The 20,254-nt window shown below is 47.1% G+C and overlaps 22 non-coding genes across 22 annotated transcripts; 13 read left to right on the forward strand and 9 right to left on the reverse strand.

Annotated features, from left to right (window-relative positions):
• Positions 1-776: 776 nt before the first annotated feature.
• trnag-ccc (transfer RNA glycine (anticodon CCC)) lies at positions 777-849 on the reverse strand. Its single transcript has one exon. It is a non-coding gene; the product is annotated as a tRNA-Gly (tRNA).
• A 1,123-nt stretch (positions 850-1,972) lies between these two features.
• trnae-uuc (transfer RNA glutamic acid (anticodon UUC)) lies at positions 1,973-2,044 on the forward strand. Its single transcript has one exon. It is a non-coding gene; the product is annotated as a tRNA-Glu (tRNA).
• Positions 2,045-2,385: 341 nt separating this feature from the next.
• On the reverse strand, positions 2,386-2,458 carry trnag-ccc (transfer RNA glycine (anticodon CCC)). The gene has a single exon. It is a non-coding gene; the product is annotated as a tRNA-Gly (tRNA).
• A 1,121-nt stretch (positions 2,459-3,579) lies between these two features.
• Positions 3,580-3,651, forward strand: trnae-uuc (transfer RNA glutamic acid (anticodon UUC)). The gene has a single exon. It is a non-coding gene; the product is annotated as a tRNA-Glu (tRNA).
• A 952-nt stretch (positions 3,652-4,603) lies between these two features.
• Positions 4,604-4,675, forward strand: trnae-uuc (transfer RNA glutamic acid (anticodon UUC)). The gene has a single exon. It is a non-coding gene; the product is annotated as a tRNA-Glu (tRNA).
• A 1,547-nt stretch (positions 4,676-6,222) lies between these two features.
• Positions 6,223-6,295, reverse strand: trnag-ccc (transfer RNA glycine (anticodon CCC)). Its single transcript has one exon. It is a non-coding gene; the product is annotated as a tRNA-Gly (tRNA).
• Positions 6,296-7,416: 1,121 nt separating this feature from the next.
• On the forward strand, positions 7,417-7,488 carry trnae-uuc (transfer RNA glutamic acid (anticodon UUC)). The gene has a single exon. It is a non-coding gene; the product is annotated as a tRNA-Glu (tRNA).
• Positions 7,489-7,830: 342 nt separating this feature from the next.
• Positions 7,831-7,903, reverse strand: trnag-ccc (transfer RNA glycine (anticodon CCC)). The gene has a single exon. It is a non-coding gene; the product is annotated as a tRNA-Gly (tRNA).
• A 1,121-nt stretch (positions 7,904-9,024) lies between these two features.
• On the forward strand, positions 9,025-9,096 carry trnae-uuc (transfer RNA glutamic acid (anticodon UUC)). The gene has a single exon. It is a non-coding gene; the product is annotated as a tRNA-Glu (tRNA).
• A 956-nt stretch (positions 9,097-10,052) lies between these two features.
• Positions 10,053-10,124, forward strand: trnae-uuc (transfer RNA glutamic acid (anticodon UUC)). The gene has a single exon. It is a non-coding gene; the product is annotated as a tRNA-Glu (tRNA).
• Positions 10,125-10,465: 341 nt separating this feature from the next.
• On the reverse strand, positions 10,466-10,538 carry trnag-ccc (transfer RNA glycine (anticodon CCC)). The gene has a single exon. It is a non-coding gene; the product is annotated as a tRNA-Gly (tRNA).
• A 1,133-nt stretch (positions 10,539-11,671) lies between these two features.
• Positions 11,672-11,743, forward strand: trnae-uuc (transfer RNA glutamic acid (anticodon UUC)). Its single transcript has one exon. It is a non-coding gene; the product is annotated as a tRNA-Glu (tRNA).
• A 708-nt stretch (positions 11,744-12,451) lies between these two features.
• trnae-uuc (transfer RNA glutamic acid (anticodon UUC)) lies at positions 12,452-12,523 on the forward strand. Its single transcript has one exon. It is a non-coding gene; the product is annotated as a tRNA-Glu (tRNA).
• A 341-nt stretch (positions 12,524-12,864) lies between these two features.
• trnag-ccc (transfer RNA glycine (anticodon CCC)) lies at positions 12,865-12,937 on the reverse strand. The gene has a single exon. It is a non-coding gene; the product is annotated as a tRNA-Gly (tRNA).
• A 1,121-nt stretch (positions 12,938-14,058) lies between these two features.
• trnae-uuc (transfer RNA glutamic acid (anticodon UUC)) lies at positions 14,059-14,130 on the forward strand. The gene has a single exon. It is a non-coding gene; the product is annotated as a tRNA-Glu (tRNA).
• A 341-nt stretch (positions 14,131-14,471) lies between these two features.
• Positions 14,472-14,544, reverse strand: trnag-ccc (transfer RNA glycine (anticodon CCC)). The gene has a single exon. It is a non-coding gene; the product is annotated as a tRNA-Gly (tRNA).
• Positions 14,545-15,665: 1,121 nt separating this feature from the next.
• On the forward strand, positions 15,666-15,737 carry trnae-uuc (transfer RNA glutamic acid (anticodon UUC)). The gene has a single exon. It is a non-coding gene; the product is annotated as a tRNA-Glu (tRNA).
• Positions 15,738-16,445: 708 nt separating this feature from the next.
• On the forward strand, positions 16,446-16,517 carry trnae-uuc (transfer RNA glutamic acid (anticodon UUC)). The gene has a single exon. It is a non-coding gene; the product is annotated as a tRNA-Glu (tRNA).
• A 341-nt stretch (positions 16,518-16,858) lies between these two features.
• On the reverse strand, positions 16,859-16,931 carry trnag-ccc (transfer RNA glycine (anticodon CCC)). Its single transcript has one exon. It is a non-coding gene; the product is annotated as a tRNA-Gly (tRNA).
• A 1,121-nt stretch (positions 16,932-18,052) lies between these two features.
• Positions 18,053-18,124, forward strand: trnae-uuc (transfer RNA glutamic acid (anticodon UUC)). The gene has a single exon. It is a non-coding gene; the product is annotated as a tRNA-Glu (tRNA).
• Positions 18,125-18,465: 341 nt separating this feature from the next.
• trnag-ccc (transfer RNA glycine (anticodon CCC)) lies at positions 18,466-18,538 on the reverse strand. The gene has a single exon. It is a non-coding gene; the product is annotated as a tRNA-Gly (tRNA).
• A 1,121-nt stretch (positions 18,539-19,659) lies between these two features.
• Positions 19,660-19,731, forward strand: trnae-uuc (transfer RNA glutamic acid (anticodon UUC)). The gene has a single exon. It is a non-coding gene; the product is annotated as a tRNA-Glu (tRNA).
• The last annotated feature ends 523 nt before the right edge of the window (positions 19,732-20,254 follow it).

Here is a 20,254-nt window from a genome sequence, read left to right on the forward strand (position 1 = left end):
AAAAGCCAAATTTGAGCCACGTTGTATTCTGCCAAACCGACGATGTCGGCCATTAGTTTATGCAAATTGAGTTATTGTCCAGGTAACTTACGATACGTAGTGTTAAACAAGAAAAGTACACAATCAGGAAACCGAGACGACGGCATCAACTTGTTCTTTGATTCGTTAAATATTCATGTGGATCTGCAAACCGACACTGCTTTGATGTCAGCAGGATGGGACACGCTCCCGATCGACTCTCCTCCGGCTCTTGCTGAACACCATTCCGGCATATTTCCATAAGCTTCAGCTTTGCTTAAATTCTCCCTGTCCCGTCGTTGGAGTATTTTTGTCTCCGTCTCGCACGATGGGAGGTCATGAGCCACTAAGCTGAGTCTCCATGGACAGTGAGTGGCAGCTGTCTTTGGCCCAGGAATCTGTCTCTTTAAGGGTGATTTAGTTGTTTTAAGGGTAGTGTGATTTTTCCTTTTTCCAAGCTCTTGGACCCAAAGGATCAAAGGATCACCTCCACAGCCAAATTCCATGGTCCTATTTGCGCACAGAACGTGGATCCACGCTCTCCTCAAATTAGAGTAACAGTCATTGTAGGCGAACACGTATTTTCTGTGGATTGGCAGCAAAAGGCAAGCAGCCACATTCATTAGCACTACTTTGGGAGAGAGCACCACACGTGCAGTTGCAGTTTCTGAGCCTTCGAGGCCACAGTGGTAGGTGTTATGGGAAGGAAAGCTACATTATCCCAAGTAATTCCTCATACCAAAAGGTCCGCCACGCAATGCATTGGCCGGGAATCGAACCCGGGTCAACTGCTTGGGAAGCAGCTATGCTCAACCACTATACCACCAACGCGCAGAGGGCACTCCTTGGTCTCAACATTTTCCACAATGTGTACATGGGGGAAGGGAAAGCGTAGTTAGGGGAGGTCCAAGAGATCACCAAGGTTTATGGACTTTCAAGAAACATATTGGTAGTTTCAGCCTAGGTGGCTTAAATGAGAACTGTGTGCGTCTGGAAAGAACAAGGACTGAAGGACGTCACAGTATGAATGTGAAAAGCCAAATTTGAGCCACGGTATAAAAATAATATTCACTTTTGTGACCTCTTGTGTAACAGGCAATACCTTCCAGATCGTCTAGTGGCTAGGATTCGGCGCTCTCACACGCCGCGGCCCGGGTTTGACACCCCTCCTCAGGGAACGCTCTTCTCTTGCTGCCTTTTGCTAATGACGTCGCAGGAGGGTCATTTTAGATTGTGATGTTCACAAAAAAATCTCTTTGTTTTAAAGATCCGCCTTTTCTTTGCTTGCGCACCTGTTTAAGAACGATGTTCTCGTCAGGGAGAGTCGTGGAGAGCCTAAAGTTCCCCATCAGCATAGACATGACATTTTTTACCATTGTTCTACGACTCCAGTGTGTAAAAGTTGTATTCACTTTTGGTGTGTTATGTTGAGTAGGTCTATTGACATGCGTTTCTGTGACTGGAGGGTTGTATATTCTGCTAAACCGACGATGTCGGCCATTAGTTTATGCAAATTGAGTTATTGTCCAGGTAACTTACGATACGTAGTGTTAAACAAGAAAAGTACACAATCAGGAAACCGAGACGACGGCATCAACTTGTTCTTTGATTCGTTAAATATTCATGTGGATCTGCAAACCGACAGTGCTTTGATGTCAGCAGGATTGGACACGCTCCCGATCGACTCTCCTCCGGCTCTTGCTGAACACCATTCCGGCATATTTCCATAAGCTTCAGCTTTGCTTAAATTCTCCCTGTCCCGTCGTTGGAGTATTTTTGTCTCCGTCTCGTACGATGGGAGGTCATGAGCCACTAAGCTGAGTCTCCATGGACAGTGAGTGGCAGCTGTCTTTGGCCCAGGAATCTGTCTCTTTAAGGGTGATTTAGTTGTTTTAAGGGTAGTGTGATTTTTCCTTTTTCCAAGCTCTTGGACCCTGAACTGTTGACTCTCGACTCCCTGGTTGTCTAGTGGCTAGGATTTGGCGCTTTCACCGCCGCGGCCCGGGTTCGATTCCCGGTCAGGGAACTTGCTTTTGACGCTGTCTGAAACGGGTAAAGACCAAGGAACGCTTCTTTGCCTTTTTTCAAAGGATCACCTCCACAGCCAAATTCCATGGTCCTATTTGCGCACAGAACGTGGATCAACGCTCTCCTCAAATTAGAGTAACAGTCATTGTAGGCGAACACGTATTTTCTGTGGATTGGCAGCAAAAGGCAAGCAGCCACATTCATTAGCACTACTTTGGGAGAGAGCACCACGCGTGCAGTTGCAGTTTCTGAGCCTTCGAGGCCACAGTGGTAGGTGTTATGGGAAGGAAAGCTACATTGTCCCAAGTAATTCCTCATACCAAAAGGTCCGCCACACAATGCATTGGCCGTGAATCGAACCCGGGTCAACTGCTTGGGAAGCAGCTATGCTCAACCACTATACCACCAACGCGCAGAGAGCATTCCTTGGTCTCAACATTTTCCACGATGTATACATGGGGGAAGGGAAAGCGTAGTTAGGGGAGGTCCAAGAGATCACCAAGATTTATGGACTTTCAAGAAACATATTGGTAGTTTCAGCCTAGGTGGCTTAAATGAGAACTGTGTGCGTCTGGAAAGAACAAGAACTGAAGGACGTCACAGTATGAATGTGAAAAGCCAAATTTGAGCTACGGTATAAAAATAATATTCACTTTTGTGACCTCTTGTGTAACAGGCAATACCTTCCAGATCGTCTAGTGGCTAGGATTCGGCGCTCTCACACGCCGCGGCCCGGGTTTGACACCCCTCCTCAGGGAACGCTCTTCTCTTGCTGCCTTCTGCTAATGACGGCGCAGGAGGGTCATTTTAGATTGTGATGTTCACAAAAAAATCTCTTTGTTTTAAAGATCCGCCCTTCCTTTGCTTGCGCACCTGTTTAAGAACGATGTTCTCGTCAGGGAGAGTGGTGGAGAGCCTAAAGTTCCCCATCAGCATAGACATGACATTTTTTACCATTGTTCTACGACTCCATTGTGTAAAAGTTTTATTCAATTTTGGTGTGTTATGTTGAGTAGGTCTATTGACATGCGTTTCTGTGACTGGAGGGTTGTATTCTGCCAAACCGACGATGCCGGCCATTAGTTTATGCAAATTGAGTTATTGTCCAGGTAACTTACGATACGTAGTGTTAAACAAGAAAAGTACACAATCAGGAAACCGAGACGACGGCATCAACTTGTTCTTTGATTCGTTAAATATTCATGTGGATCTGCAAACCGACAGTGCTTTGATGTCAGCAGGATGGGACACGCTCCTGATCTACTCTCCTCCGGCTCTTGCTGAACACCATTCCGGCATATTTCCATAAGCTTCAGCTTTGCTTAAATTCTCCCTGTCCCGTCGTTGGAGTATTTTTGTCTCCGTCTCGCACGATGGGAGGTCATGAGCCATTAAGCTGAGTCTCCATGGACAGTGAGTGGCAGCTGTCTTTGGCCCAAGAATCTGTCTCTTTAAGGGTGATTTAGTTGTTTTAAGGGTAGTGTGATTTTTCCTTTTTCCAAGCTCTGGGACCCTGAACTGTTGACTCTTGACTCCCTGGTGGTCTAGTGGCTAGGATTCGGCGCTTTCACCGCCGCGGCCGGGGTTCGATTCCCGGTCAGGGAACTTGCTTTTGACGCTGTCTGAAACGGGTAAAGACCAAGGAACGCTTCTTTGCCTTTTTTCAAAGGATCACCTCCACAGCCAAATTCCATGGTCCTATTTGTCTGGATCCGGATCGTCTAGTGGCTAGGATTCGGCGCTCTCACAAGCCGCGGCCCGGGCTTGACACCCCTCCTCAGGGAACGCTCTTCTCTTGTTGCCTTCTGCTAATGACGTCGCAGGAGGGTCATTTTAGATTGTGATGTTCACAAAAAAATCTCTTTGTTTTAAAGATCCGCCCTTCCTTTGCTCGCGCACCTGTTTAAGAACGATGTTCTCGTCAGGGAGAGTGGTGGAGAGCCTAAAGTTCCCCATCAGCAGACATGACATTTTTTACCATTGTTCTACGACTCCAGTGTGTAAAAGTTTTATTCACTTTTGGTGTGTTATGTTGAGTAGGTCTATTGACATGCGTTTCTGTGACTGGAGGGTTGTATTCTGCCAAACCGACGATGTCGGCCATTAGTTTGTGCAAATTGAGTTATTGTCCAGGTAACTTACGATACGTAGTGTTAAACAAGAAAAGTACACAATCAGGAAACCGAGACGACGGCATCAACTTGTTCTTTGATTCGTTAAATATTCATGTGGATCTGCAAACCGACAGTGCTTTGATGTCAGCAGGATGGGACACGCTCCCGATCGACTCTCCTCCGGCTCTTGCTGAACACCATTCCGGCATATTTCCATAAGCTTCAGCTTTGCTTAAATTCTCCCTGTCCCGTCGTTGGAGTATTTTTGTCTCCGTCTCGCACGATGGGAGGTCATGAGCCATTAAGCTGAGTCTCCATGGACAGTGAGTGGCAGCTGTCTTTGGCCCAAGAATCTGTCTCTTTAAGGGTGATTTAGTTGTTTTAAGGGTAGTGTGATTTTTCCTTTTTCCAAGCTCTGGGACCCTGAACTGTTGACTCTCGACTCCCTGGTGGTCTAGTGGCTAGGATTCGGCGCTTTCACCGCCGCGGCCCGGGTTCGATTCCCGGTCAGGGAACTTGCTTTTGACGCTGCCTGAAACGGGTAAAGACCAAGGAACGCTTCTTTGCCTTTTTTCAAAGGATCACCTCCACAGCCAAATTCCATGGTCCTATTTGTTTTTCTAAACACATATTGGTAGTTTCAGCCTAGGTGGCTTAAATGAGAACTGTGTGCGTCTGGAAAGAACAAGGAATGAAGAACGTCACAGTATGAATGTGAAAAGCCAAATTTGAGCCACGGAATAAATATAATATTCACTTTTGTGACCTCTTGTGTAACAGGCAATACCTTCCAGATTGTCTAGTGGCTAGGATTCGGCGCTCTCACACGCCGCGGCCCGGGTTTGGCGGCCCGAGTTTGACACCCCTCCTCAGGGAACGCTCTTCTCTTGCTGCCTTCTGCTAATGACGTCGCAGGAGGGTCATTTTAGATTGTGATGTTCACAAAAAAATCTCTTTGTTTTCAAGATCCGCCCTTCCTTTGCTCGCGCACCTGTTTAAGAACGATGTTCTCGTCAGGGAGAGTGGTGGAGAGCCTAACGTTCCCCATCAGCAGACATGACATTTTTTACCATTGTTCTACGACTCCAGTGTGTAAAAGTTTTATTCACTTTTGGTGTGTTATGTTGAGTAGGTCTATTGACATGCGTTTCTGTGACTGGAGGGTTGTATTCTGCCAAACCGACGATGTCGGCCATTAGTTTATGCAAATTGAGTTATTGTCCAGGTAACTTACGATACGTAGTGTTAAACAAGAAAAGTACACAATCAGGAAACCGAGACGACGGCATCAACTTGTTCTTTGATTCGTTAAATATTCATGTGGATCTGCAAACCGACACAGCTTTGATGTCGGCAGGATGGGACACGCTCCCGATCGACTCTCCTCCGGCTCTTGCTGAACACCATTCCGGCATATTTCCATAAGCTTCAGCTTTGCTTAAATTCTCCCTGTCCCGTCGTTGGAGTATTTTTGTCTCCGTCTCGCACGATGGGAGGTCATGAGCCACTAAGCTGAGTCTCCATGGACAGTGAGTGGCAGCTGTCTTTGGCCCAGGAATCTGTCTCTTTAAGGGTGATTTAGTTGTTTTAAGGGTAGTGTGATTTTTCCTTTTTCCAAGCTCTAGGACCCTGAACTGTTGATTCTGGACTCCCTGGTGGTGTAGTGGCTAGGATTCGGTGCTTTCACCGCCGCGGCCCGGGTTTGATTCCCGGTCAGGGAACTTGCTTTTGACGCTGCCTGAAACGGGTAAAGACCCAGGAACGCTTCTTTGCCTTTTTTCAAAGGATCACCTCCACAGCCAAATTCCCTGGTCCTATTTGCGCACAGAACGTGGATCAACGTTCTCCTCAAATTAGAGTAACAGGCATTGTAGGCGAACCCGTATTTTCTGTGGATTGGCAGCAAAAGGCAAGCAGCCACATTCATTAGCACTACTTTGGGAGAGAGCACCACGCGTGCAGTTGCAGTTTCTGAGCCTTCGAGGCCACAGTGGTAGGTGTTATGGGAAGGAAAGCTACATTATCCCAAATAATTCCTCATACCAAAAGGTCCGCCACGTAATGCATTGGCCGGGAATCGAACCCGGGTCAACTGCTTGGGAAGCAGCTATGCTCAACCACTATACCACCAACGCGCAGAGGGCACTCCTTGGTCTCAACATTTTCCACAATGTGTACATGGGGGAAGGGAAAGCGTAGTTAGGGGAGGTCCAAGAGATCACCAAGGTTTATGGACTTTCAAGAAACATATTGGTAGTTTCAGCCTAGGTGGCTTAAATGAGAACTGAGTGCGTCTGGAAAGAACAAGGACTGAAGGACGTCACAGTATGAATGTGAAAAGCCAAATTTGAGCCACGGTATAAAAATAATATTCACTTTTGTGACCTCTTGTGTAACAGGCAATACCTTCCAGATCGTCTAGTGGCTAGGATTCGGCGCTCTCACACGCCGCGGCCCGGGTTTGACACCCCTCCTCAGAGAACGCTCTTCTCTTGCTGCCTTCTGCTAATGACGTCGCAGGAGGGTCATTTTAGATTGTGATGTTCACAAAAAAATCTCTTTGTTTTAAAGATCCGCCCTTCCTTTGCTCGCGCACCTGTTTAAGAACGATGTTCTCGTCAGGGAGAGTGGTGGAGAGCCTAAAGTTCCCCATCAGCATAGACATGACATTTTTTACCATTGTTCTACGACTCCAGTGTGTAAAAGTTTTATTCACTTTTGGTGTGTTATGTTGAGTAGGTCTATTGACATGCGTTTCTGTGACTGGAGGGTTGTATTCTGCCAAACCGACGATGTCGGCCATTAGTTTATGCAAATTGAGTTATTGTCCAGGTAACTTACGATACGTAGTGTTAAACAAGAAAAGTACACAATCAGGAAACCGAGACGACGGCATCAACTTGTTCTTTGATTCGTTAAATATTCATGTGGATCTGCAAACCGACAGTGCTTTGATGTCAGCAGGATGGGACACGCTCCCGATCGACTCTCCTCCGGCTCTTGCTGAACACCATTCCGGCATATTTCCATAAGCTTCAGCTTTGCTTAAATTCTCCCTGTCCCGTCGTTGGAGTATTTTTGTCTCCGTCTCGCACGATGGGAGGTCATGAGCCATTAAGCTGAGTCTCCATGGACAGTGAGTGGCAGCTGTCTTTGGCCCAAGAATCTGTCTCTTTAAGGGTGATTTAGTTGTTTTAAGGGTAGTGTGATTTTTCCTTTTTCCAAGCTCTGGGACCCTGAACTGTTGACTCTCGACTCCCTGGTGGTCTAGTGGCTAGGATTCGGCGCTTTCACCGCCGCGGTCCGGGTTCGATTCCCGGTCAGGGAACTTGCTTTTGACGCTGCCTGAAACGGGTAAAGCCCAAGGAACGCTTCTTTGCCTTTTTTCAAAGGATCACCTCCACAGCCAAATTCCATGGTCCTATTTGCGCACAGAACGTGGATCAATGCTCTCCTCAAATTAGAGTAACAGGCATTGTAGGCGAACCCATATTTTCTGTGGATTGGCAGCAAAAGGCAAGCAGCCACATTCATTAGCACTACTTTGGGAGAGAGCACCACACGTGCAGTTGCAGTTTCTGAGCCTTCGAGGCCACAGTGGTAGGTGTTATGGGAAGGAAAGCTACATTATCCCAAGTAATTCCTCATACCAGAAGGCCCACCCACGCAATGCATTGGCCGGGAATCGAACCCGGGTCAACTGCTTGGGAAGCAGCTATGCTCAACCACTATACCACCAACGCGCAGAGGGCACTCCTTGGTCTCAACATTTTCCACAATGTGTACATGGGGGAAGGGAAAGCGTAGTTAGGGGAGGTCCAAGAGATCACCAAGGTTTATGGACTTTCAAGAAACATATTGGTAGTTTCAGCCTAGGTGGCTTAAATGAGAACTGTGTGCGTCTGGAAAGAACAAGGACTGAAGGACGTCACAGTATGAATGTGAAAAGCCAAATTTGAGCTACGGTATAAAAATAATATTCACTTTTGTGACCTCTTGTGTAACAGGCAATACCTTCCAGATCGTCTAGTGGCTAGGATTCGGCGCTCTCACACGCCGCGGCCCGGGTTTGACACCCCTCCTCAGGGAACGCTCTTCTCTTGCTGCCTTCTGCTAATGACGGCGCAGGAGGGTCATTTTAGATTGTGATGTTCACAAAAAAATCTCTTTGTTTTAAAGATCCGCCCTTCCTTTGCTCGCGCACCTGTTTAAGAACGATGTTCTCGTCAGGGAGAGTGGTGGAGAGCCTAAAGTTCCCCATCAGCATAGACATGACATTTTTTACCATTGTTCTACGACTCCATTGTGTAAAAGTTTTATTCAATTTTGGTGTGTTATGTTGAGTAGGTCTATTGACATGCGTTTCTGTGACTGGAGGGTTGTATTCTGCCAAACCGACGATGTCGGCCATTAGTTTATGCAAATTGAGTTATTGTCCAGGTAACTTACGATACGTAGTGTTAAACAAGAAAAGTACACAATCAGGAAACCGAGACGACGGCATCAACTTGTTCTTTGATTCGTTAAATATTCATGTGGATCTGCATACCGACAGTGCTTTGATGTCAGCAGGATGGGACACGCTCCCGATCGACTCTCCTCCGGCTCTTGCTGAACACCATTCCGGCATATTTCCATAAGCTTCAGCTTTGCTTAAATTCTCCCTGTCCCGTCGTTGGAGTATTTTTGTCTCCGTCTCGCACGATGGGAGGTCATGAGCCAATAAGCTGAGTCTCCATGGACAGTGAGTGGCAGCTGTCTTTGGCCCAAGAATCTGTCTCTTTAAGGGTGATTTAGTTGTTTTAAGGGTAGTGTGATTTTTCCTTTTTCCAAGCTCTGGGACCCTGAACTGTTGACTCTCGACTCCCTGGTGGTCTAGTGGCTAGGATTCGGCGCTTTCACCGCCGCGGCCCGGGTTCGATTCCCGGTCAGGGAACTTGCTTTTGACGCTGCCTGAAACGGGTAAAGACCAAGGAACGCTTCTTTGCCTTTTTTCAAAGGATCACCTCCACAGCCAAATTCCATGGTCCTATTTGTCTGGATCCGGATCGTCTAGTGGCTAGGATTCGGCGCTCTCACACGCCGCGGCCCGGGTTTGAAACCCCTCCTCAGGGAACGCTCTTCTCTTGTTGCCTTCTGCTAATGACGTCGCAGGAGGGTCATTTTAGATTGTGATGTTCACAAAAAAATCTCTTTGTTTTAAAGATCCGCCCTTCCTTTGCTCGCGCACCTGTTTAAGAACGATGTTCTCGTCAGGGAGAGTGGTGGAGAGCCTAAAGTTCCCCATCAGCATAGACATGACATTTTTTACCATTGTTCTACGACTCCAGTGTGTAAAAGTTTTATTCACTTTTGGTGTGTTATGTTGAGTAGGTCTATTGACATGCGTTTCTGTGACTGGAGGGTTGTATTCTGCCAAACCGACGATGTCGGCCATTAGTTTGTGCAAATTGAGTTATTGTCCAGGTAACTTACGATACGTAGTGTTAAACAAGAAAAGTACACAATCAGGAAACCGAGACGACGGCATCAACTTGTTCTTTGATTCGTTAAATATTCATGTGGATCTGCAAACCGACAGTGCTTTGATGTCAGCAGGATGGGACACGCTCCCGATCGACTCTCCTCCGGCTCTTGCTGAACACACCATTCCGGCATATTTCCATAAGCTTCAGCTTTGCTTAAATTCTCCCTGTCCCGTCGTTGGAGTATTTTTGTCTCCGTCTTGCACGATGGGAGGTCATGAGCCATTAAGCTGAGTCTCCATGGACAGTGAGTGGCAGCTGTCTTTGGCCCAAGAATCTGTCTCTTTAAGGGTGATTTAATTGTTTTAAGGGTAGTGTGATTTTTCCTTTTTCCAAGCTCTGGGACCCTGAACTGTTGACTCTCGACTCCCTGGTGGTCTAGTGGCTAGGATTCGGCGCTTTCACCGCCGCGGCCCGGGTTCGATTCCCGGTCAGGGAACTTGCTTTTGACGCTGCCTGAAACGGGTAAAGACCAAGGAACGCTTCTTTGCCTTTTTTCAAAGGATCACCTCCACAGCCAAATTCCATGGTCCTATTTGCGCACAGAACGTGGATCAACGCTCTCCTCAAATTAGAGTAACAGGCATTGTAGGCGAACCCGTATTTTCTGTGGATTGGCAGCAAAAGGCAAGCAGCCACATTCATTAGCACTACTTTGGGAGAGAGCACCACGCGTGCAGTTACAGTTTCTGAACCTTCGAGGCCACAGTGGTAGGTGTTATGGGAAGGAAAGCTACATTATCCCAAGTAATTCCTCATACCAAAAGGTCCGCCACACAATGCATTGGCCGTGAATCGAACCCGGGTCAACTGCTTGGGAAGCAGCTATGCTCAACCACTATACCACCAACGCGCAGAGGGCACTCCTTGGTCTCAACATTTTCCACAATGTGTACATGGGGGAAGGGAACGCGTAGTTAGGGGAGGTCCAAGAGATCACCAAGGTTTATGGACTTTCAAGAAACATATTGGTAGTTTCAGCCTAGGTGGCTTAAATGAGAACTGTGTGCGTCTGGAAAGAACAAGGACTGAAGGACGTCACAGTATGAATGTGAAAAGCCAAATTTGAGCCACGGTATAAAAATAATATTCACTTTTGTGACCTCTTGTGTAACAGGCATTACCTTCCGGATCGTCTAGTGGCTAGGATTCGGCGCTCTCACACGCCGCGGCCCGGGTTTGGCGGCCCGAGTTTGACACCCCTCCTCAGGGAACGCTCTTCTCTTGCTGCCTTCTGCTAATGACGTCGCAGGAGGGTCATTTTAGATTGTGATGTTCACAAAAAAATCTCTTTGTTTTAAAGATCCGCCCTTCCTTTGCTCGCGCACCTGTTTAAGAACGATGTTCTCGTCAGGGAGAGTGGTGGAGAGCCTAAAGTTCCCCATCAGCAGACATGACATTTTTTACCATTGTTCTACGACTCCAGTGTGTAAAAGTTTTATTCACTTTTGGTGTGTTATGTTGAGTAGGTCTATTGACATGCGTTTCTGTGACTGGAGGGTTGTATTCTGCCAAACTGACGATGTCGGCCATTAGTTTATGCAAATTGAGTTATTGTCCAGGTAACTTACGATACGTAGTGTTAAACAAGAAAAGTACACAATCAGGAAACCGAGACGACGGCATCAACTTGTTCTTTGATTCGTTGAATATTCATGTGGATCTGCAAACCGACAGTGCTTTGATGTCAGCAGGATGGGACACGCTCCCGATCGACTCTCCTCCGGCTCTTGCTGAACACCATTCCAGCATATTTCCATAAGCTTCAGCTTTGCTTAAATTCTCCCTGTCCCGTCGTTGGAGTATTTTTGTCTCCGTCTCGTACGATGGGAGGTCATGAGCCACTAAGCTGAGTCTCCATGGACAGTGAGTGGCAGCTGTCTTTGGCCCAGGAATCTGTCTCTTTAAGGGTGATTTAGTTGTTTTAAGGGTAGTGTGATTTTTCCTTTTTCCAAGCTCTGGGACCCTGAACTGTTGACTCTCGACTCCCTGGTGGTCTAGTGGCTAGGATTCGGCGCTTTCACCGCCGCGGCCCGGGTTCGATTCCCGGTCAGGGAACTAGCTTTTGACGCTGCCTGAAACGGGTAAAGACCCAGGAACGCTTCTTTGCCTTTTTTCAAAGGATCACCTCCACAGCCAAACTCCCTGGTCCTATTTGTTTTTCTAAACACATATTGGTAGTTTCAGCCTAGGTGGCTTAAATGAGAACTGTGTGCGTCTCGAAAGAACAAGGACTGAAGGACGTCACAGTATGAATGTGAAAAGCCAAATTTGAGCCACGTTGTATTCTGCCAAACCGACGATGTCGGCCATTAGTTTATGCAAATTGAGTTATTGTCCAGGTAACTTACGATACGTAGTGTTAAACAAGAAAAGTACACAATCAGGAAACCGAGACGACGGCATCAACTTGTTCTTTGATTCGTTAAATATTCATGTGGATCTGCAAACCGACACTGCTTTGATGTCAGCAGGATGGGACACGCTCCCGATCGACTCTCCTCCGGCTCTTGCTGAACACCATTCCGGCATATTTCCATAAGCTTCAGCTTTGCTTAAATTCTCCCTGTCCCGTCGTTGGAGTATTTTTGTCTCCGTCTCGCACAATGGGAGGTCATGAGCCACTAAGCTGAGTCTCCATGGACAGTGAGTGGCAGCTGTCTTTGGCCCAGGAATCTGTCTCTTTAAGGGTGATTTAGTTGTTTTAAGGGTAGTGTTATTTTTCCTTTTTCCAAGCTCTTGGACCCTGAACTGTTGACTCTCGACTCCCTGGTTGTCTAGTGGCTAGGATTCGGCGCTTTCACCGCCGCGGCCCGGGTTCGATTCCCGGTCAGGGAACTTGCTTTTGACGCTGCCTGAAACGGGTAAAGACCCAGGAACGTTTCTTTGCCTTTTTTCAAAGGATCACCTCCACAGCCAAATTCCCTGGTCCTATTTGCACACAGAACGTGGATCAACGCTCTCCTCAAATTAGAGTAACAGGCATTGTAGGCGAACACGTATTTTCTGTGGATTGGCAGCAAAAGGCAAGCAGCCACATTCATTAGCACTACTTTGGGAGAGAGCACCACGCGTGGAGTTGCAGTTTCTGAGCCTTCGAGGCCACAGTGGTAGGTGTTATGGGAAGAAAAGCTACATTATTCCAAGTAATTCCTCATACCAAAAGGCCCACCACGCAATGCATTGGCCGGGAATCGAACCCAGGTCAACTGCTTGGGAAGCAGCTATGCTCAACCACTATACCACCAACGTGCAGAGGGCACTCCTTGGTCTCAACATTTTCCACAATGTGTACATGGGGGAAGGGAAAGCGTAGTTAGGGGAGGTCCAAGAGATCACCAAGGTTTATGGACTTTCAAGAAACATATTGGTAGTTTCAGCCTAGGTGGCTTAAATGAGAACTGTGTGCGTCTGGAAAGAACAAGGACTGAAGGACGTCACAGTATGAATGTGAAAAGCCAAATTTGAGCCACGGTATAAAAATAATATTCACTTTTGTGACCTCTTGTGTAACAGGCAATACCTTCCAGATCGTCTAGTGGCTAGGATTCGGCGCTCTCACACGCCGCGGCCCGGGTTTGACACCCCTCATCAGGGAACGCTCTTCTCTTGCTGCCTTCTGCTAATGACGTCGCAGGAGGGTCATTTTAGATTGTGATGTTCACAAAAAAATCTCTTTGTTTTAAAGATCCGCCCTTCCTCTGCTCGCGCACCTATTTAAGAACGATGTTCTCGTCATGGAGAGTCGTGGAGGGCCTAAATTTCCCCATCAGCATGGACATGACATTTTTTACCATTGTTCTACGACTCGTGTGTGTAAAAGTTTTATTCACTTTTGGTGTGTTATGTTGAGTAGGTCTATTGACATGCATTTCTGTGACTGGAGGGTTGTATTCTGCCAAACCGACGATGTCGGCCATTAGTTTATGCAAATTGAGTTATTGTCCAGGTAACTTACGATACGTAGTGTTAAACAAGAAAAGTACACAATCAGGAAACCGAGACGACGGCATCAACTTGTTTTTTGATTCGTTAAATATTCCTGTGGATCTGCAAACCGACAGTGCTTTGATGTCAGCAGGATGGGACACGCTCACGATCGACTCTCCTCCGGCTCTTGCTGAACACCATTCCGGCATATTTCCATAAGCTTCAGCTTTGCTTAAATTCTCCCTGTCCCGTCGTTGGAGTATTTTTGTCTCCGTCTCGCACGATGGTAGGTCATGAGCCACAAAGCTGAGTCTCCATGGACAGTGAGTGGCAGCTGTCTTTGGCCCAGGAGTCTGTCTCTTTAAGGGTGATTTAGTTGTTTTAAGGGTAGTGTGATTTTTCCTTTTTCCAAGCTCTGGGACCCTGAACTGTTGACTCTGGACTCCCTGGTGGTCTAGTGGCTAGGATTCGGCGCTTTCACCGCCGCGGCCCGGGTTCGATTCCCGGTCAGGGAACTTGCTTTTGACGCTGCCTGAAACGGGTAAAGACCAAGGAACGCTTCTTTGCCTTTTTTCAAAGGATCACTTCCACAGCCAAATTCCATGGTCCTATTTGCGCACAGAACGTGGATCAACGCTCTCCTCAAATTAGAGTAACAGGCATTGTAGGCGAACCCGTATTTTCTGTGGATTGGCAGCAAAAGGCAAGCAGCCACATTCATTAGCACTACTTTGGGAGAGAGCACCACGCGTGCAGTTGCAGTTTCTGAGCCTTCGAGGCCACAGTGGTAGGTGTTATGGGAAGGAAAGCTACATTGTCCCAAGTAATTCCTCATACCAAAAGGTCCGCCACACAATGCATTGGCCGTGAATCGAACCCGGGTCAACTGCTTGGGAAGCAGCTATGCTCAACCACTATACCACCAACGCGCAGAGAGCATTCCATGGTCTCAACATTTTCCACGATGTATACATGGGGGAAGGGAAAGCGTAGTTAGGGGAGGTCCAAGAGATCACCAAGATTTATGGACTTTCAAGAAACATATTGGTAGTTTCAGCCTAGGTGGCTTAAATGAGAACTGTGTGCGTCTGGAAAGAACAAGGACTGAAGGACGTCACAGTATGAATGTGAAAAGCCAAATTTGAGCTACGGTATAAAAATAATATTCACTTTTGTGACCTCTTGTGTAACAGGCAATACCTTCCAGATCGTCTAGTGGCTAGGATTCGGCGCTCTCACACGCCGCGGCCCGGGTTTGACACCCCTCCTCAGGGAACGCTCTTCTCTTGCTGCCTTCTGCTAATGACGGCGCAGGAGGGTCATTTTAGATTGTGATGTTCACAAAAAAATCTCTTTGTTTTAAAGATCCGCCCTTCCTTTGCTTGCGCACCTGTTTAAGAACGATGTTCTCGTCAGGGAGAGTGGTGGAGAGCCTAAAGTTCCCCATCAGCATAGACATGACATTTTTTACCATTGTTCTACGACTCCATTGTGTAAAAGTTTTATTCAATTTTGGTGTGTTATGTTGAGTAGGTCTATTGACATGCGTTTCTGTGACTGGAGGGTTGTATTCTGCCAAACCGACGATGTCGGCCATTAGTTTATGCAAATTGAGTTATTGTCCAGGTAACTTACGATACGTAGTGTTAAACAAGAAAAGTACACAATCAGGAAACCGAGACGACGGCATCAACTTGTTCTTTGATTCGTTGAATATTCATGTGGATCTGCAAACCGACAGTGCTTTGATGTCAGCAGGATGGGACACGCTCCCGATCGACTCTCCTCCGGCTCTTGCTGAACACCATTCCAGCATATTTCCATAAGCTTCAGCTTTGCTTAAATTCTCCCTGTCCCGTCGTTGGAGTATTTTTGTCTCCGTCTCGTACGATGGGAGGTCATGAGCCACTAAGCTGAGTCTCCATGGACAGTGAGTGGCAGCTGTCTTTGGCCCAGGAATCTGTCTCTTTAAGGGTGATTTAGTTGTTTTAAGGGTAGTGTGATTTTTCCTTTTTCCAAGCTCTGGGACCCTGAACTGTTGACTCTCGACTCCCTGGTGGTCTAGTGGCTAGGATTCGGCGCTTTCACCGCCGCGGCCCGGGTTCGATTCCCGGTCAGGGAACTAGCTTTTGACGCTGCCTGAAACGGGTAAAGACCCAGGAACGCTTCTTTGCCTTTTTTCAAAGGATCACCTCCACAGCCAAACTCCCTGGTCCTATTTGTTTTTCTAAACACATATTGGTAGTTTCAGCCTAGGTGGCTTAAATGAGAACTGTGTGCGTCTCGAAAGAACAAGGACTGAAGGACGTCACAGTATGAATGTGAAAAGCCAAATTTGAGCCACGTTGTATTCTGCCAAACCGACGATGTCGGCCATTAGTTTATGCAAATTGAGTTATTGTCCAGGTAACTTACGATACGTAGTGTTAAACAAGAAAAGTACACAATCAGGAAACCGAGACGACGGCATCAACTTGTTCTTTGATTCGTTAAATATTCATGTGGATCTGCAAACCGACACTGCTTTGATGTCAGCAGGATGGGACACGCTCCCGATCGACTCTCCTCCGGCTCTTGCTGAACACCATTCCGGCATATTTCCATAAGCTTCAGCTTTGCTTAAATTCTCCCTGTCCCGTCGTTGGAGTATTTTTGTCTCCGTCTCGCACGATGGGAGGTCATGAGCCACTAAGCTGAGTCTCCATGGACAGTGAGTGGCAGCTGTCTTTGGCCCAGGAATCTGTCTCTTTAAGGGTGATTTAGTTGTTTTAAGGGTAGTGTTATTTTTCCTTTTTCCAAGCTCTTGGACCCTGAACTGTTGACTCTCGACTCCCTGGTTGTCTAGTGGCTAGGATTCGGCGCTTTCACCGCCGCGGCCCGGGTTCGATTCCCGGTCAGGGAACTTGCTTTTGACGCTGCCTGAAACGGGTAAAGACCCAGGAACGTTTCTTTGCCTTTTTTCAAAGGATCACCTCCACAGCCAAATTCCCTGGTCCTATTTGCACACAGAACGTGGATCAACGCTCTCCTCAAATTAGAGTAACAGGCATTGTAGGCGAACCCGTATTTTCTGTGGATTGGCAGCAAAAGGCAAGCAGCCACATTCATTAGCACTACTTTGGGAGAGAGCACCACGCGTGGAGTTGCAGTTTCTGAGCCTTCGAGGCCACAGTGGTAGGTGTTATGGGAAGAAAAGCTACATTATTCCAAGTAATTCCTCATACCAAAAGGCCCACCACGCAATGCATTGGCCGGGAATCGAACCCAGGTCAACTGCTTGGGAAGCAGCTATGCTCAACCACTATACCACCAACGTGCAGAGGGCACTCCTTGGTCTCAACATTTTCCACAATGTGTACATGGGGGAAGGGAAAGCGTAGTTAGGGGAGGTCCAAGAGATCACCAAGGTTTATGGACTTTCAAGAAACATATTGGTAGTTTCAGCCTAGGTGGCTTAAATGAGAACTGTGTGCGTCTGGAAAGAACAAGGACTGAAGGACGTCACAGTATGAATGTGAAAAGCCAAATTTGAGCCACGGTATAAAAATAATATTCACTTTTGTGACCTCTTGTGTAACAGGCAATACCTTCCAGATCGTCTAGTGGCTAGGATTCGGCGCTCTCACACGCCGCGGCCCGGGTTTGACACCCCTCATCAGGGAACGCTCTTCTCTTGCTGCCTTCTGCTAATGACGTCGCAGGAGGGTCATTTTAGATTGTGATGTTCACAAAAAAATCTCTTTGTTTTAAAGATCCGCCCTTCCTCTGCTCGCGCACCTATTTAAGAACGATGTTCTCGTCATGGAGAGTCGTGGAGAGCCTAAATTTCCCCATCAGCATGGACATGACATTTTTTACCATTGTTCTACGACTCGTGTGTGTAAAAGTTTTATTCACTTTTGGTGTGTTATGTTGAGTAGGTCTATTGACATGCATTTCTGTGACTGGAGGGTTGTATTCTGCCAAACCGACGATGTCGGCCATTAGTTTATGCAAATTGAGTTATTGTCCAGGTAACTTACGATACGTAGTGTTAAACAAGAAAAGTACACAATCAGGAAACCGAGACGACGGCATCAACTTGTTTTTTGATTCGTTAAATATTCCTGTGGATCTGCAAACCGACAGTGCTTTGATGTCAGCAGGATGGGACACGCTCACGATCGACTCTCCTCCGGCTCTTGCTGAACACCATTCCGGCATATTTCCATAAGCTTCAGCTTTGCTTAAATTCTCCCTGTCCCGTCGTTGGAGTATTTTTGTCTCCGTCTCGCACGATGGTAGGTCATGAGCCACAAAGCTGAGTCTCCATGGACAGTGAGTGGCAGCTGTCTTTGGCCCAGGAGTCTGTCTCTTTAAGGGTGATTTAGTTGTTTTAAGGGTAGTGTGATTTTTCCTTTTTCCAAGCTCTGGGACCCTGAACTGTTGACTCTGGACTCCCTGGTGGTCTAGTGGCTAGGATTCGGCGCTTTCACCGCCGTGGCCCGGGTTCGATTCCCGGTCAGGGAACTTGCTTTTGACGCTGCCTGAAACGGGTAAAGACCAAGGAACGCTTCTTTGCCTTTTTTCAAAGGATCACTTCCACAGCCAAATTCCATGGTCCTATTTGCGCACAGAACGTGGATCAACGCTCTCCTCAAATTAGAGTAACAGGCATTGTAGGCGAACCCGTATTTTCTGTGGATTGGCAGCAAAAGGCAAGCAGCCACATTCATTAGCACTACTTTGGGAGAGAGCACCACGCGTGCAGTTGCAGTTTCTGAGCCTTCGAGGCCACAGTGGTAGGTGTTATGGGAAGGAAAGCTACATTGTCCCAAGTAATTCCTCATACCAAAAGGTCCGCCACACAATGCATTGGCCGTGAATCGAACCCGGGTCAACTGCTTGGGAAGCAGCTATGCTCAACCACTATACCACCAACGCGCAGAGAGCATTCCATGGTCTCAACATTTTCCACGATGTATACATGGGGGAAGGGAAAGCGTAGTTAGGGGAGGTCCAAGAGATCACCAAGATTTATGGACTTTCAAGAAACATATTGGTAGTTTCAGCCTAGGTGGCTTAAATGAGAACTGTGTGCGTCTGGAAAGAACAAGGACTGAAGGACGTCACAGTATGAATGTGAAAAGCCAAATTTGAGCTACGGTATAAAAATAATATTCACTTTTGTGACCTCTTGTGTAACAGGCAATACCTTCCAGATCGTCTAGTGGCTAGGATTCGGCGCTCTCACACGCCGCGGCCCGGGTTTGACACCCCTCCTCAGGGAACGCTCTTCTCTTGCTGCCTTCTGCTAATGACGGCGCAGGAGGGTCATTTTAGATTGTGATGTTCACAAAAAAATCTCTTTGTTTTAAAGATCCGCCCTTCCTTTGCTTGCGCACCTGTTTAAGAACGATGTTCTCGTCAGGGAGAGTGGTGGAGAGCCTAAAGTTCCCCATCAGCATAGACATGACATTTTTTACCATTGTTCTACGACTCCATTGTGTAAAAGTTTTATTCAATTTTGGTGTGTTATGTTGAGTAGGTCTATTGACATGCGTTTCTGTGACTGGAGGGTTGTATTCTGCCAAACCGACGATGTCGGCCATTAGTTTATGCAAATTGAGTTATTGTCCAGGTAACTTACGATACGTAGTGTTAAACAAGAAAAGTACACAATCAGGAAACCGAGACGACGGCATCAACTTGTTCTTTGATTCGTTGAATATTCATGTGGATCTGCAAACCGACAGTGCTTTGATGTCAGCAGGATGGGACACGCTCCCGATCGACTCTCCTCCGGCTCTTGCTGAACACCATTCCAGCATATTTCCATAAGCTTCAGCTTTGCTTAAATTCTCCCTGTCCCGTCGTTGGAGTATTTTTGTCTCCGTCTCGTACGATGGGAGGTCATGAGCCACTAAGCTGAGTCTCCATGGACAGTGAGTGGCAGCTGTCTTTGGCCCAGGAATCTGTCTCTTTAAGGGTGATTTAGTTGTTTTAAGGGTAGTGTGATTTTTCCTTTTTCCAAGCTCTGGGACCCTGAACTGTTGACTCTCGACTCCCTGGTGGTCTAGTGGCTAGGATTCGGCGCTTTCACCGCCGCGGCCCGGGTTCGATTCCCGGTCAGGGAACTAGCTTTTGACGCTGCCTGAAACGGGTAAAGACCCAGGAACGCTTCTTTGCCTTTTTTCAAAGGATCACCTCCACAGCCAAACTCCCTGGTCCTATTTGTTTTTCTAAACACATATTGGTAGTTTCAGCCTAGGTGGCTTAAATGAGAACTGTGTGCGTCTCGAAAGAACAAGGACTGAAGGACGTCACAGTATGAATGTGAAAAGCCAAATTTGAGCCACGTTGTATTCTGCCAAACCGACGATGTCGGCCATTAGTTTATGCAAATTGAGTTATTGTCCAGGTAACTTACGATACGTAGTGTTAAACAAGAAAAGTACACAATCAGGAAACCGAGACGACGGCATCAACTTGTTCTTTGATTCGTTAAATATTCATGTGGATCTGCAAACCGACACTGCTTTGATGTCAGCAGGATGGGACACGCTCCCGATCGACTCTCCTCCGGCTCTTGCTGAACACCATTCCGGCATATTTCCATAAGCTTCAGCTTTGCTTAAATTCTCCCTGTCCCGTCGTTGG

Source organism: Channa argus, unplaced genomic scaffold (assembly GCF_033026475.1).
Source record: "Channa argus isolate prfri unplaced genomic scaffold, Channa argus male v1.0 Contig038, whole genome shotgun sequence".
Classification (NCBI taxonomy): domain Eukaryota; kingdom Metazoa; phylum Chordata; class Actinopteri; order Anabantiformes; family Channidae; genus Channa; species Channa argus.